The 14,852-nt window shown below is 42.4% G+C and overlaps 1 protein-coding gene across 2 annotated transcripts in view; it reads left to right on the forward strand.

The window, feature by feature from the left end:
• The first annotated feature begins 6,178 nt into the window (after positions 1-6,178).
• LOC117398800 (uncharacterized) overlaps positions 6,179-14,852 on the forward strand; it is a 121,476-nt gene continuing 112,802 nt past the window's right edge. The window contains exons 1-2 of one of the 2 annotated variants that reach the window (XM_059012314.1): positions 6,179-6,270; positions 10,612-10,693. The gene's annotated coding sequence lies outside the window, so the exon portion shown is untranslated. Of the gene's footprint in view, positions 6,271-7,223; positions 7,249-10,611; positions 10,694-14,852 lie in introns of those variants that run through there. The other variant, XM_059012315.1, reaches the window with a different exon arrangement.

Raw genomic sequence — 14,852 nt, forward strand, 5'->3', positions numbered from 1 at the left:
ATTCCTCCCTCTCCTGCACTCCTTCGACTTCTGTCTCTCTCCGTCCCCTCCTACCCACAAAGCTGGCCGTCAACTGGACCTCACCTTCTCCAGGGCCTGCTGCCCCTCCACCCTCTCTGTCACCCCCCTGGACCTCTCTGATCACTATTTCATCTCTTTTTCTCTGTCTCTCCCCCCTCTCCCTGCTCCTCCTACCCCCACTGTCACCTCTCGCCGTAACCTCCGCTCTCTCTCCCCCTCTGTCCTTGCCTCCACTGCTCTCTCTCACCTCCCTCCTATCGACTCCTTCTCACAACTCTCCGTAGACTCTGCTACCTCCACCCTCTTCTCCTCACTCACCTCCTCCCTCGACTCCCTCTGTCCCCTCACCTCCCGTCCTGCTCGCCCCTCCCCTCCCCATCCCTGGCTCTCCTCTGCGCTCCGCTCGGCAAGAATCACACTGCGATCTGCTGAAAAGAAATGGAAGAGAACCAAACTCCCTGCTGCCCTAGACCTTTACCGCACTCTCCTCTCCTCCTTCTCCTCTACTCTCTCCTCTGCTAAATGTGCTTATTTCCAATCTGTAATCCAAGCCTCCACTAACAACCCACGTAAACTATTCTCTACCTTCTCCTCCCTCCTAAACCCTCCCCCCCCTCCTCCTCCCTCCTCTATCTCCCCTGATGACTTTGCCTCCTTCTTCTCTTCTAAAATTTCAGATATCCGCAAACTCTTTAACACCTCTCCCTCCCCCGCACCCCCTCCCGCTCCAACTCCTACACCCACTGCAACCCCTACTAACTCACCCTCCTTCTCCACCTTCTTGCCCCTCTTAGACTCTGACCTCTCCTCCCTACTCCAGGGTCACAAACCCACCACGTGTGCCTTGGACCCCCTCCCCACTCACCTCTTTCAAGCTGCTGCTCCTGCTCTACTCCCCTTCATCTCCTCCCTCCTCAACACCTCTCTACTTTCTGGTATCTTCCCCTCTGCCTTCAAAAAAGCCTCTATCACTCCCCTCCTCAAAAAACCTACCCTCGACCCCACCTCCCTCCAGAGCTACCGTCCTGTCTCCCTCCTACCCTTCCTCTCCAAAACCCTCGAGCGGACTGTACACCGCCAGCTCTCTGCTTTCCTGTCCAACCACTCTCTGCTTGACCCTCTCCAATCTGGCTTCCGCTCTGCTCACTCCACTGAAACCGCCCTCCTGTCTGTCACCAACTCACTTAAATGTGCCCGAGCTGCCTCTCTCTCCTCTGTCCTAATTCTCCTCGACCTCTCTGCTGCCTTTGACACTGTTGATCACTCTATTCTACTATCATCTCTTGCTGACCTGGGGATCTCTGGCACTGCTCTGGCCTGGTTCTCCTCCTACCTCTCCAACCGCACTTACCAGGTAACCTGGCGTGGAGCAACCTCCACACCTCACCCTCTCTTAACAGGAGTCCCCCAAGGGTCAGTCTTGGGTCCTCTCCTGTTCTCTCTCTACACCCGCTCCCTGGGCCCCCTCATCGCATCCTATGGTTTCTCATACCATTTCTATGCTGATGATGCTCAGATTTTCCTCTCCTTCCCCACCTCTGACTCCACCATCTCCTCCCGTATCTCTACCTGTCTGTCTGCTATTTCCTCCTGGATGCACTCTCATCACCTCAAACTCAACCTCTCTAAATCTGACCTCCTTTTCTTTCCCTCCTCCTCCCCCTCCTCTGATCTCTCTATCTCTGTTCCTCTGGAATCTACCACACTCTCTCCCTCTTCCTCAGCTAAGAACCTTGGAGTCACCCTGGACCCCTGCCTCTCTTATTCCCAGCACATCTCCACTCTGACACGCACTTGCCGATTCTTCCTGAGCAACATCCGAAGAATCCGACCCTTCCTCACCAACTATGCTACCCAGCTCCTGGTCCAGGCCCTGGTACTCTCCCGCCTAGACTACTGCAACTCCCTCCTGGCTGGCCTCCCTGCGTCCGCCACCCGTCCGCTCCAGCTCATCCAGAACTCTGCTGCCCGTCTGGTGTTCTCTCTGCCTCGCTTCGCCCACGCTACTCCACTACTCCGCTCGCTCCACTGGCTCCCGATCACCGCTCGCATCCAGTTCAAGACTCTTGTACTAGCCTACAGATGCCTTGACCAGTCTGCACCCAGCTACCTCCAGACCCTCATCTCTCCCTACACCCCCACTCGACCTCTCCGCTCCGCCTGCACTAGAAGACTAGCTCTACCACCGCTACGCTCCCCTGCCTCCAAAGCCCGCTCCTTCTCCACCCTTGCTCCGCAGTGGTGGAATGACCTTCCTACAGATGTCAGGACTGCCCAGTCCCTGACCACATTCCGGCGCCTCCTTAAGACTCACCTCTTCAAAGAGCACCTGTAGAACTCCTCTGTTTGTATCCTGGGACACTATCACCCTTCATGTAAATGTGCTTTATTTTGCTCTTATCAGCCCCTATTTTACTGCATTTAATCCTGTACTTCAGAATACTGTAATCTGCCAAGTTTTTAACCTGTAGTACTTTGTATTTAATCACATCCTGATGTAACTATCACTATTTAATCATATCCTGATGTAACTATCACTATTACCTGCTGTATTATTGAATTGTGGTTTGTCAAACTTGTACTTTACTTGAACAAAAGTTATTGTATTTCTTGCTCTTATTGTATTACTTGTATTGTAACGCTTGAAATGTTTTTGCTTACGATTGTAAGTCGCCCTGGATAAGGGCGTCTGCTAAGAAATAAATAATAATAATAATAATAATGTCATAGAATAAAGCAAAGAAGCTGTGAAAAGAGATGAATTATTGCTTATTCTACAAAGATATTCTAAAATGGCCTGGACACATTTGTTGGTACCCCTTAGAAAAGATAATAAATAATTGGATTATAGTGATATTTCAAACTAATTAGTTTCTTTAATTAGTATCACACATGTCTCCAATCTTGTAATCAGTCATTCAGCCTATTTAAATGGAGAAAAGTAGTCACTGTGCTGTTTGGTATCATTGTGTGCACCACACTGAACATGGACCAGAGAAAGCAAAGGAGAGAGTTGTCTGAGGAGATCAGAAAGAAAATAATAGACAAGCATGGTAAAGGTAAAGGCTACAAGACCATCTCCAAGCAGCTTGATGTTCCTGTGACAACAGTTGCAAATATTATTAAGAAGTTTAAGGTCCATGGAACTGTAGCCAACCTCCCTGGGAGCGGCCGCAAGAGGAAAATCGACCCCAGATTGAACAGAAGGATAGTGCGAATGGTAGAAAAACAACCAAGGATAACTGCCAAAGAGATACAAGCTGAACTCCAAGGGGAAGGTACGTCAGTTTCTGATCGCACCATCCGTCACTTTTTGAGCGAAAGTGGGCTCCATGGAAGAAGACCCAGGAGGACTCCACTTTTGAAAGAAAAACATAAAAAAGCCAGACTGGAATTTGCTAAAATGCATATTGACAAGCCACAATCCTTCTGGGAGAATGTCCTTTGGACAGATGAGTCAAAACTGGAGCTTTTTGGCAAGTCACATCAGCTCTATGTTCACAGACGAAAAAATGAAGCTTTCAAAGAAAAGAACACCATACCTACAGTGAAACATGGAGGAGGCTCGGTTATGTTTTGGGGCTGCTTTGCTGCGCATGGCACAGGGTGCCTTGAATCTGTGCAGGGCACAATGAAATCTCAAGACTATCAAGGCATTCTGGAGCGAAACGTACTGCCCAGTGTCAGAAAGCTCTGTCTCAGTCGCAGGTCATGGGTCCTCCAACAGGATAATGACCCAAAACACACAGCTAAAAGCACCCAAGAATGGATAAGAACAAAACATTGGACTATTCTGAAGTGGCCTTCTATGAGTCCTGATCTGAATCCTATCGAACATCTATGGAAAGAGCTGAAACTTGCAGTCTGGAGAAGGCACCCATCAAACCTGAGACAGCTGGAGCAGTTTGCTCAGAAAGAGTGGGCCAAACTACCTGTTAACAGGTGCAGAAGTCTCATTGAGAGCTACAGAAAACGTTTGATTGCAGTGATTGCCTCTAAAGGTTGTGCAACAAAATATTAGGTTAGGGGTCCCATCATTTTAGTCCATGCCATTTTCATTTGTTTTATTATTTACAATATTATGTTGAATAAAAAATCAAAAGCAAAGTCTGATTTCTATTAAATATGGAATAAACAATGGTGGATGCCAATTACTTTTGTCAGTTTCAAGTTATTTCAGAGAAAATTGTGCATTTTTTGTTTTTTGTGGAGGGGTACCAACAAATTTGAGCATGTCTGTATGCTACTTGAAAGAAAAAAGTACACCACCACAGAAAGCCAATTCTTACATTCGTGCATAACATGATAATTCATATAAAGTAATCACCCATAGTTTGTTATATCAGTACAGCGTAATACCACATTATATTTTAATGGCAAGGTTGTGGAAAGCAGATCACTCTCTCTCTCTCTCTCTCTCTCTCTCTCTCTCTCTCTCTCTCTCTCTATCTGATCACAATGTTAAAAATGTCTGCAAGCTTTTCCACTCGTGTGATGACATATTCATGTGACAGAATGGACCAATCAAAACGCGAGACTGTTATGCGGTTCCATCCCAAAAACCGGGCCTGTGTCATACATCCGTTTTGGGAAAAAAAAAAATAATAATAAAAACGGGAGCTAGCATAGAACACTACAGAGTAAGTGATTCAGCAGAGTAAAAGTGAGGATTTCTTAAGTCAGGAAATTCATATAAACTTTAGTAGACAGTACTTCAGTTTAAACAAGTTTCAGAAGAGTATTCTGTTACTTCTGCTTTTATTTCTTTTGAGTTCACGTACCAAGCTCGTGTTTTATTTTAAGCAGCGTAGGTCTGTCAGGTTACGTAGTCACTCAGTGCGAGTTATTTTCTTTAGGCATTGTTATATACAGTCTTGTTAAAACAACATATTGTATTGCAAAGTTGAAGTTTATGCACCGTTAATACGTGCTTGAAATGAAAGTAAAGAGACAGTGACTAGATCGTAAAATAAACGAAGCAATTGAGAGAGAGAGAGAGTGAGAGTGAGAGTGAGAGTGAGAGAGAGAGAGAGAGAGAGAGAGAGAGAGAGAGAGAGAGAGAGAGATTGCGAGAGAGAGAGAGAGAGAGAGAGAGAGAGAGAGAGAGAGAGATTGCGAGAGAGAGATTGCGAGAGATTGCCGTGATCCAGAGACCGCAAGCAATCCACAACGTACCCGAGCCACGATTCAGGCCTGCAACAGTGTTTGTTTGTTCGTCTGTCTACACGTGTGTTACACGTGGGGCTGGAGTGCACTCCACTAGCGTTTATTTTGAATTGAATATATTGGAAGAGTACATTTCAGTTAAAAAACACTGAAGCATAGAGTTTTTAGTTACTGTTTGGTGACTTGAAAGAAGTTACATTTTGGGGAAAGTATTTTGTTATTGGAATTGTTTATATTGTATGTACAATTTACTTACCTGCAGTTCATTATATTAGTTTAACTTGAATCCCCATTTATAAAGATTATTTTTATATAAAATTCAGTACTGTGTGTGAGTGTGATTTTATTAGTTGTATATTGCTCTTGCTTAATTTGCATTTGTTATATGGTTGAATATACTACATGTAAGCTATCGGTATCCAATGCAATGATCTGCTCGCTTAAGTCAACGTTCAAACTTCTTTATGAAGGGTTATGCTCAGTATTTTGTAGCGGTATGAGAATCAACAGCAGAACCGACTGTTATGGAATTCACTTAATCTCATATGCAATTTGCTTAGCCTTACCCCCGCAATTACAAAAACAGCGAACGTGCATTTCAAAAAAAGCGCCCTTTTTAACGTTTTAGAATTTCAACGATATTGGTTTAATTTAATATACGGACCGTGCTAGAGGTTATTATAGAAAAAAACAAATACAAATCTAACTTTAAATATGCTCGTTTATAAATACCAAAACAAATAAAAATGTAAGTTTAAATCTACAGATTTTACAATCGAAGGGTGATTTACCACGAGCATTACCCCGTCTTCAAAGCCAGACCGCCGCAAGAAAACAAGGGCAGGATAAAGACAGAAATAAATGAATAAATAAACGCATACATTAATAAATAAATGAATAAACACGTACATTAAACCTGTCCTCTGTGTGTGTGTGTGTGTGTCTGGTGTCGCTCCCTCTGCTTTAGACGAGTCTCCTCCTCCTGTCAGCCCGAGAGCCGTGACTCCTTCCAAACACTACAGGCGGAGTGATACCAGACCCACAGCAAGTCGGCTGAGTGAACACTGCGGACAAGCGTTTAAGGTAAAGTGTTTTTTAAAGATGTGTTTTTATTGTTTGCAAAGGGAATGCTTTGGCTCGTTATATTTATTAATGTATGTGTTTATTTATCCTGCCTTTTATTCTTTAGTCTGGCTTTGAGTTTGAAGACGGGGTAATGCTCGTGGTAAAATACCCTTCGACTGTACAATCTGTATTTTAAATACATTATTTATAAAAGAAATAGGTTTTGTTGAGCCTGATTCGATTACATTATTTTGAACATGTACTGTAGTTGGCAAAAGCAACATAATTAAACACGAAGCTATCACTGTACAAAATACGGGAAACAACGACCTTGTTTTAGTTTCCATTTCATTTCTTGTAATTGTAACGGGGGGGGTAGGATTGTATTAATAAGTAACAGATCACGAGAGCCCTCTGTGGACAGTCTTGCTAATGCAGTCAGCACTCGCATATCAGACCCTGTACAGTTTTGACTTCAGTGCAGGTTTAACGAGTGTGACGCATATCTAATTATTTCATTTTGGCCCGTTCCTATGGAGCATGGGTTCTTAAACTGCGGGTCGTGATCCAAAGTGGGTCCCTAAAACCTTTTTGGTGGGTCGCATCGTGCGGAAAATAAATGCAGCTTTAACATGGTCTAGAGGGCGCGTATTTGCGTTTCCCCAGAAAGTCCCAACTCACCCAGTGTGCGCGCGCAACCCCCGCTAATCAGAGTGCTGGAGAATATTATAAATCACTGCTGTACAGCGATCTAGGGTTTAATGAAGATTAAGCAAAAATATAACGATAGCTTCTTGCGTTTAGGATTTCTAAAAGCTGTTCAGGATGCAGAGGAGCGTCTGCAGCGTATGCTTTGTGGCGATTGTGTTTTCAAATAGAAGCGTTAACAAACTGACACGACATTTGGAAAAGCATTCACAGTATGACGGGATATCTCTTGAGTTTTTCAAGATTCGAGTGGCCAGCTTCAGAAAGCAGTGCTTCGATAGTGGAAAAGTAAGTTCAAATGTCATTGTATTATTTTATTTAAAATGCTGTGATGGCATTTGAAAGCTCTGCAGTTTTAAACATAGAGGTATCAACAACTCCATTGGCTGATGATTAGCCAATGGCGTTGATGCTGCCCACTGGCAAACACATCAGTTGATTGTTGGCTGTGAAATTCAAAACGAGTTTGACTAAATTACAGTTTATCAAACAGAGCCTGTCCTGTGTTGTATTTTTTTTCGTTGGGAAATACATACATGTTGTTAGTGTCTCACTACTTAATTTAAAATAATTTGCAAATGAAATGACTCTTGCAAATCAAATCGATGCAAACTCTGTGTCTCAGAACTGCGATATATATTTTTTTACTGTGTAAAATCATAATTACAATGTTAAGCCCCGTGTTAGTGGGGTAAGGGGGAGTTTGTGTGTGTGTCGAGTTCTGGTAATTTACATATTATAGTTAAATTCTCTAGGAAACAATGTGCTTTTTGGAAAATGCTAGTTGGAAAATGCAAATTTCAGCATTACAAGAGCCAATCAAATCGCGTGAAAGCACAGTGGGTGGAGCTCATTTGCATACAAACTCCAGATTTAGCTGGCCAGTTAAATATTTAGCTAAATGTTAAATCTTGTAAGTAGATTTATAAATTATTTCTGAATGTACACATTTAAAAAAAATATTTATTTTCACTACATTTTATAAATCTGGGGAAAAATACAAGATTTAAGTTAAATCTGGAAAAAAAGACTTAAAATATTAAAACTTTTTAAAGTCTTAAGATAATTTCTTTCATTAAAAGAGCAGATTAACAATGCGCTTTTCCTGCCATGGCGTTAACTATTGAACCTTTTATTTAACTGCAGTGATTAATGGATTATGTGCTCAGTGTTTGATTAGAGACTAAGCCAGTCATTTCACTTACTCGTAAAAAAAAACAAACTGTAAATATTCACCTTTTAGAAATGTGTATGATCTGCAACACAAGAACAACCTGGTTTGACATTACACAGCGAATGAGCTTTTCAGGGTTTAAGCTTATAAAACAAAAACGACACAAATACAGTGCAAAACAGATATTTCCTAATAGACAATGCTGACATATTTTATTTACACGTCTGTATATATTGTAGCGTGCACGGGGGTAGGCAGCAGTAGGGCTGGTAGGTGACGTAATCACACACAAAAGACATTGTATTTGTGTCGTTTTTGTTTCTTAATGTTAAATAATTGGAAGAAGACACACTGTGATTATTAATTTCGTAAACTCACAACTCTTTAAACATGTTATTCTTACTTCAATCAATATCATTGGTTAATAACCATTATACAATCCTTTTGAATTCATGTGCTTTTTTCTCATGTAACATTGTTCTACACACCCAGGTGTAGAAACAGAAACACTTCCTATTGAGATCAGAGATTATGAGCTGCTGTCTGTTTTTGAATCTCGCCTAAAAAGCCACTTATTTAAATTGCCTCTTTTTCTGCTGTTATTATATTCTTTATGTATAATTGTGTTAGTATTTTATAGATCACTTTGTATAAGTCATGGTTGTTTTAGTGTTATTTTATCTGTTTTTCCCTTATTTGTGAAGCGCTTTGAGATATTTGGTTATGAAAGGTTCTATATATTATTATTATTATTATTATTATTATTATTATTTTTATTATTATTTATTTCATAGCAGACGCCCTTATCCAGGGCGACTTACAGTCGTAAACAAAAATACATTAAGAATCACAAGTATTAATACAATTAAGAGCAAGATAAAATACAATCACTTCGGTTCTAGCAAGTATGACAAAATACGAGATAAAATCAAGATTATTATAATTAGTAGTATATATTATTATTGTTTATTTCCACAGACAAGTGCATCATTACCTGTTATTGTGCTGAAATGAAAACTTCTTCAAAAGTAAACAGAAGCCACTGGCATTGTCAAAAGTGCAAAAGTACTATTCAACGTCAACATAACTTTAAACAACACCTAGAAAAACATCGTAAGACATTTAAAAACAATATACCTACAACAACTAAATCTCTATGAACCTGCTACACCATGTTTGTTTTATTATTGTCATTGTGTATTTTGTAGTTAAGGCTATCATAATGCATATGTAGGCTATATATTATACCAGCAAGTTTAAAAACAAGAAAATATTTACCTTATATAAAGGATACCGTTTCTGGAAGTGTAACATCAATTTTCTAAATACACATGATAATGGTAACGGGTCCCAAGCACATTATTATAAACTTAAACACTGGCATGAATTACTGAAAGATACGTATTTGGAAAATAACATAACTGCCAATAAAGAAAATGAAAAGGAAACTGTGAAATCATAACATAACAGCGACAGCTGGAGTGGTTCGAGTGGTCCGGATCACTGTGACATCACAGCGCTGAGTGGTTCGAGTGGTCCGGATCACTGTGACGTCACAGCGCTGAGTGGTTCGAGTGGTCCGGACCACTGTGACGTCACAGCGCTGAGTGGTCCGGACCACGGGCCACAGAATGCTACAACCCCTTCTGCGCTTTTTTGAATCTTAATGAAAAGAAAACGAATGAAATCACATCACATTATGATTAAATGTTAAATAAGTCATTTAAAATACAAGTCAATGTTTTTATTATTCCTAAACAAAATGAATCGCACCTGCAGCCTGAGAAACCACAGGACACTCCTCCTCCTTCTTCAGGAGCTCATCGTGCTTTACTCAATGTACTCAAGTCACAGTGTAATCACACACTCCCTGCACAGCGCTGCACCACCTGTCTTGCTCTGAAAAGCGATCTCCATTCATCATTTGAAAATACTGCATCCCAATTAAACAAAGCGACGTCCCAATTAAACAACGTCAATTGCCTTGGGAAGAACCGTCTCCCAGAGTTGTATCCCATTTCAGCCACAATCCCAATTAGACAGGGCCGATTGTGTGTGTGTGTGTGTGTGTGTTTGTTTGTGTGTGTGTGTGTGTGTGTGTGTGTGTAGCCAGGTTAGTTTATAATAAGTAGTGTTGTCATGTATTCACAAGAGTTCAAAGCTGGCATGTTTGCTGCAGGCTCTGGGTCCTTTTGGAGAAATGGGAAGGAGACCCTGTGCATCCTGTAGCTAAAGTGAACCTGCAACAGAGGATCATGGGAAGTGTAGTTTTTCTGGCTGTGAATCTGTAGGCATTCACAATGACCCTTTCCTTGTAGGTTTAATTTCATGAAACTTTTCTGGAGTATACAGTCTATAACTAAGAGTGCTGTGATGTGTAATAATAATGATAAACAGAGAGAGGAGTCTTTGAATATTTAGTGACTCCAGTGTGTAACGTGGTATGAATTTAAGATTTCTCTTGTGTGTCGGTACAGAGATGCAGACGGAGCGTGCAAAGAGGATGGACTCTGCAGGAGAAGAAGCGTCCCTGAATTCACCTGAGCTGCCCTGGAACCAGTAAGACCCCCGATCCAGTATTGTACTCCAGGGTTTCTTTTCTCTTGGCTTCAATGTGTGCCCTTCTCGTCCTGCTCTCTGCGCTGAGTTTGATGCGTCACTTTCTCCTCTTGTCTTCTCTTCTGTTTCAAGTTTCTGCTTGCTATTGAACTTGTTTCATTGGCACCGGATCACATCAGGCAGCCTGGGATCAAACTGTCCCAGTGAGTGTCCGAGTCATAAATGTACTGAACCCTGTGTGTGTGTTTATAACCCTGTGTGTGTGTTTATCACCCTGTGTGTCTGTCTGTGTGTGTGTGTTTATAACCCTGGTGCTCCCTGTGTGTGTGTCTCTCTCTCTCTCTCTCTCTCTCTCTCTCTCTCTCTCTCTCTCTCTCTCTCTCTCTCTCTCTCTCTCTCTCTCTCTCTCTCTCTCTCTCTCTCTCTCTCTCTCTCTCTCTCTCTCTCTCTTTGTGTTTCTGAACTTTTTGCTCTTCTCCTGTTCAGACTCTATTTGAAGAGAAGGACCGAGTCCAGGATCCAGTTAAGGAGGAGAGTGTGCTTCACTGGCCCTGCTGCTGCTGCTGTTACCAGGGTATTGGCAATCCTCATACTGGCTGCTGGCAGGGTCAGCGGCAGTGATTTAGTGCAAGTCCCGAGCTCAGTGAAGTGTACTGAGGGGCAGGACTGTATCCTGAGCTTCACCTTCTACTACACAGCTGGAAGTGGGGATAAGAAGTTAGCTGTGACCTGGAGAAGAGCAGAAACGGGGAGCATCGTTCACAGTTACCATGACAACACAGACCAGCTTGCCGATCAGTCCCCTCAGTATGTGAACAGGACCAGCCTGTTTGATTCTGAGCTGCAGCGCGGGAACGCTTCACTGCTGCTGAGGAGAGTCAGGGAGGAAGATGCTGGAGAATACAGGTGCTTCGTTTCCACTCCCAGACTGCACGGGTCGGGCCTGACTGAGGTAGTCGTGGTTCCGACTCAACCCACAACAGCACCTGCTCATGTGACAGTCCCAAGCTCAGTGAAGTGTACTGAGGGGCAGGACTGTATCCTGCGCTGCTCTTTCAACTACACAGCTGGAGGCTGGGATGAGAAGTCAGGTGTGATCTGGAGAAGAGCAGAAACGGGGCACATCGTTCACAGTTACCATGACAACACGGACCAGCTTGACCATCCGCTGCCTCAGTATGTGAGCAGGACCAGCCTGTTTGATTCTGAGCTGCAGCGCGGGAACGCTTCACTGCTGCTGAGGAGAGTCAGGGAGGAAGATGCTGGAGAATACAGGTGCTTCGTTTCCACTCCCAGACTGCACGGGTCGGGCCTGACTGAGGTAGTCGTGGTTTCGGCTCAATTACTCCATTGGTTGGTTTTAGGAGCAGTTCTTCTTGCTCTTTGTGTGATTGCAGGGCTCTGTGTCGTTTGCTGCTGGATATTACTTGCCTTCTTCTCCAGCACAGGCAGTGTCGTTATCAGACGAGATCGAGGAGCCCAGTGAAGTCTGACCGCTCCCCTGCACTGCTCAATTTACCCAGTTTAATTCAAACTCCCAAAACGAAATAGTCACTTTGAATTAGGAAACGTGATCAGTGTTGAAGAGAACTTTTAAACATCACATTGTTTCCGAGACAATTGAACTATAATCTGTACTCTCGTTGTCTTTCCATCATATCAGAACAATCCAGCAAAGAGATACAGTAGTTTATTCAACATGACATTAACCTCTTCAGCTCCAGGATGCACATCAAAGGAAAGAGCACTTGCAGTACCACGTCCTGCCTGCGCACGTCAAGGTTTGCCGTCTGTTCTCTGGGGTTTTTATTTTCAATCTGATCTCTTTGTATTCATGCTCTGAGGCTGGGCTAGTGTGTGTGTTTTGAAGTCAGGGAGGAGAGATGGAAATCAACAGGTGACTTTATTACCCAGTTGCGTTCCGTGCACAAATCCCTCTCTATCTGTGAAGACATTGACAAGAGCTGGAGACGATCAACGATCTCAAGTGTATACAGAGTATTTCATTGTATTATTTCTGCAGTTTTGCTTGTCTACCTTTATTTTATATTGGTATCTGATTGCAAAAAAATATATGGCAGCGTACATGGATTGTGAGAAGAGGAGCGCTGAAGAGTTTGAGCCGTGTTCGGAGGATTTCTGAAAGCAGCGACAGCACTTGGAGTATCTTTTACAGTGCTGGGACAAAATACTGTGAAGCCAGAAATACTTGCAACCAAAACATTCAGTGAATCACTCCCGTAAAACCTATTTTACTCCAGAAATGTGGCGGCCTGTTGCAATATATGAAGTGGAATTTGATTTAGTGTGAATTTTCTTTTTTTTTTCATATGTGAAAACCGCATAATAAAAGGCTCGCAGATATTTATATAATATAATATATTTACAGTACTTGCAAAGCACAGCACTGGATATGAAACAACACATTAGTAATTCTCCCTGCATCAGTTCTCCTGTTTATCTAGTTCATTGTTTAAGTGTCCTTATAGCAAAGTCCTGGTTCTATCTAATTGATTATCTTTGCCTCATTAACCCATTTGAAGATTTCTCTATTACAGGCGCCTGACTCTTAGAGAGTCAGTTTCTGTGTAGAGAAGGAGAGAGAAGGGTGTGGTTGCTGTGTGGGCTTGTTAGGAAAAAAAAAGTATTTTCAATCTACTGCTCGGGAGGAAAACAAAACACAACTCAGGAAGGAAATCTATATAAAACATCAGAATCAATTCTACAATCATCTCCTTTAGCAGAGTTTGAAATTCACCTTTGTGAATATTAATAGAGATTTATTGAAGTCTTTATATCCAGGCTGTGGATTCCTAGCCACTGTCTCACCAAGCTGTTCCTGCTTCACCCTGGGATTGAGAAGGATCATTTCTCCGAGCTGCCTTTCCATTTGGAAATGGTTTTTGTTGGAAGGATTTTTCCAAACCCAGGTGGTTCTGCGGCTGCACCGCTTCCTGAACGCTGGGGGAGATCAAGACAATTTACTTTTGTATTTGTTTTGTTGTATTATCATGATTATGATGTATTATGCTTAAATATGATGGCAAAAAGCCATAGTTGTTTTTGTTTGGCAAGGACGAGCGAGGTGCCGTCCGTCATGATGTTTTGTTTTTGTTTTAAAATACCTTGTGAGAATGCGTGACTGTCAGCTAGTAAATTATTGAATTAGCTGGCAGTCACGGTTAATAATTCTACCCGTGCAGACTGTGGCCGAGGGGTAATGAGAGAATTAATATCTAGTTAACCTAGTTAAATGTTTAAATATGTTTAAATGTGACGGCGAAAAGCTGTAGTTGTTATTGTTTGGCAAGGATGAGCGAGGTGCCGTCCGCCATGATGTATTGTTTTTGTTTTAAAATACCTCTAACGCGTGACTATCAGCTAGTAATTACTGAATTAGCTGGCAGTCACGCTTAATAATTCTACCCGTGCAGACTGTGGCCGAGCGGTAACGAGAGAATTAATTGTCGGGTGCCATGTGTGAAAAAAGGCGTTAATATTTTTTCCAGATGTAACTTAAATCTTAAAGCGAGGAGGCTGCTGAAAAACAGAAAGATGAAAGACTTGGTCTTATCAAAGTCATTGATCCCGGGAAAGCGGTGAGCCAGCTTTCAGCACGAATGCAAGGGAAATACAATCGACATGATTCGACTCGAGGAGCTCTATTCTTATCAAGCTCTTATCTCTGTGTTTAGAAAAAAAGAAATGGCTTCATTTGGATGGCAGCTTTATCGGCTCAGTGGGCGGGACCGAGTGCGTCATCCAAGGAAGGGGCCTATCGGCAGCTCTGGCATAGAGAGCTCAGCGATACCTACCCAATGGGCAGGAATATCCCCATACATAATGTTTGGTGGTCGTCTTTGAATTGAAAGGGAACTTTTGAGTAATACGCCGTCGTCTTTTTTATATCCAAAATACATCCATGCCTTAGATTGAATATGTTTTGCTGGTGGATAAGATCTTCCTCTGGAATTTCGCAAAGGCTTGAACAGTCATTGGTTTGTTTGGAAGCAAACACTGTTAATTACACTGTAATAATGAACAGCACTCTTTGCAACACAAAATGGTGGCAATGTTGCTTAATAGGAAGGTGAGAGAGCAGACAGAGCACTGCTAATGCATCATCACTGAGCTTCCAAAGTAAGGGAGACAGCTCGGT

The sequence above is a fragment of the Acipenser ruthenus genome, chromosome 44 (assembly GCF_902713425.1).
Source record: "Acipenser ruthenus chromosome 44, fAciRut3.2 maternal haplotype, whole genome shotgun sequence".
In the NCBI taxonomy this organism is placed as follows: domain Eukaryota; kingdom Metazoa; phylum Chordata; class Actinopteri; order Acipenseriformes; family Acipenseridae; genus Acipenser; species Acipenser ruthenus.